Source organism: Austrofundulus limnaeus, unplaced genomic scaffold (assembly GCF_001266775.1).
Source record: "Austrofundulus limnaeus strain Quisiro unplaced genomic scaffold, Austrofundulus_limnaeus-1.0 Scaffold33, whole genome shotgun sequence".
Taxonomy (NCBI): Eukaryota; Metazoa; Chordata; class Actinopteri; order Cyprinodontiformes; family Rivulidae; genus Austrofundulus; species Austrofundulus limnaeus.
This window is the reverse complement of record NW_013952435.1, coordinates 1,850,499-1,852,141: the sequence shown is the minus strand read 5'-3', so window position 1 is coordinate 1,852,141 and position 1,643 is coordinate 1,850,499. Positions and strand designations below refer to the sequence as shown.

General features: G+C 40.3%; 1 long non-coding RNA gene across 1 annotated transcript in view; it reads left to right on the top strand.

Annotated features, from left to right (window-relative positions):
- The window catches only part of LOC106515909 (uncharacterized), a 2,368-nt gene extending 1,782 nt beyond the window's left edge, over window positions 1-586 (top strand). Inside the window, exon 3 of the long non-coding RNA XR_001310051.1 lies at window positions 537-586. This is a non-coding gene — a long non-coding RNA (uncharacterized LOC106515909). The remainder of the gene's footprint in view (window positions 1-536) is intronic.
- Window positions 587-1,643: the final 1,057 nt, after the last annotated feature.

The following is a 1,643-nucleotide window of genomic DNA, read 5'->3' as shown; positions in this document are numbered from 1 at the left end:
GGTGCACAGACCGCAGAAGGGTGGAACAGAATGTCACGTTATATGCGTGTACATATGAAATACTTACTAACTAATAATCGTTAATAACGAAAATAGTTGATAACTAAGGAACATTTTATTGCAAAAGTCCAACTTTATCATCAGATATAAATACACATATATGAAAAAAAACCTAAATGCTCTCTGGTATTGTTCTGGGGGCCAGACCAAATGGGGAGGCGGGTCGGATCCGGCGGGCCGTAGTTTGGGGACCACTGTTATAAACATTGGGAAGCAGCTAGTTTGGTGAAAAACTGTACCTACGATCCCATATGGTCAGTGATAAACAGCATTGCTTTGGTGTTATGGAGTATTTTTTTTCAAAGGCCAGTCACTWTCTGAAGTGATTGCTGGTTGTCTGAAACCTCATTTAATACAGGAAGTGTTTCATAAGACTTGCTTCTTTGCAGCACACTGTAGACAGTGGTTTCTTCAAATCTAAGCCTCCTGTTGTTAAAAACTGCTCTGTGATCTTCACTAATAGTGATTTATTTTAGGCATCTAGCAATCTTACCATCAACTTGACCAGAGACCTTATCATCCGATGCTGTAATTACTGATCAACTTTATAAAGAATATTATGTAAGTTAAAATGCCCGTCTTCCTTAATCWATGTTTTTGGACTATCACCTTTAGCTTTACAGCCTAAGATACAAAATGTTCTTCTTTTAGGATGAAGATGAAGACAGTGTGGCACAAGACCTTGCTGTAAGGGATGAAGGTCTACAGCATCCAGACTAATCTGTCAGAGGGTACAGAGGTCATAGATGGAACAAAGGTCATGACCAGTCTGGGCAACTTTCCAAGGGCTTGTGCCATGCTTATGGGTGTGACTTATGCATTGAATCTTGCATGCCCCAAGCAGCTCAGAAGCCTTTCAGAAACTTTTCATCGAGCTAGACTGGTCAAAGCTTTCCCCAAAACTGAACACCCTCAAAAGCAAGCTATTGGCTAAACCAAAGGACCACTTAATACACTGGAGGACTCAAGTCTTCGAGTCTTGTTCAGAAAAAAAGGTTAACTACACCTATTTGAAGGATATGATGTTATACTTTGGACATAGAAAGCTGTGTTTTAAAAATGCAGAGCTTCTTGATTACACAATGGACACTTTGCCACCAGCTTAGGCTATGGATGCCAGTGACAGAGGCAAAAGCAGACACTCCTCTTGTTTTTAGTGGTTGTTCCATTTTTTAAAATCATCTCACAGTTCTAAAACTGTTTGTTTTGATAACATGCTGTGTAAGTGAGTGTATCTGAGACTGCCTTGGTGCACACATTTCTACCTCTGCTCTGTGTGACAGGGTGTGTGCCTTGCAATTGAAAATAAATCTTGTTGACCTTTCACGGAGTACTGTTTGTTCTTGAATCTCGTGTCTCTGCCCATGTAAAATGAACATTTCCACGACAGTCAYATTCTGCACTTGGGAGAAATTTCAAGATCATTAAACTGTCCTTGCAAAAGTGACAGTTTCATAAATAGCCCTGATCAACATACAAAATAAATATAGTGGCAGCAAACATATCCCTAATGTACACTCACCGGCCACTTTATTAGGTACACCACGCTAGTAACGGGTTGGACCCCCTTTTGCCTTCAGAAC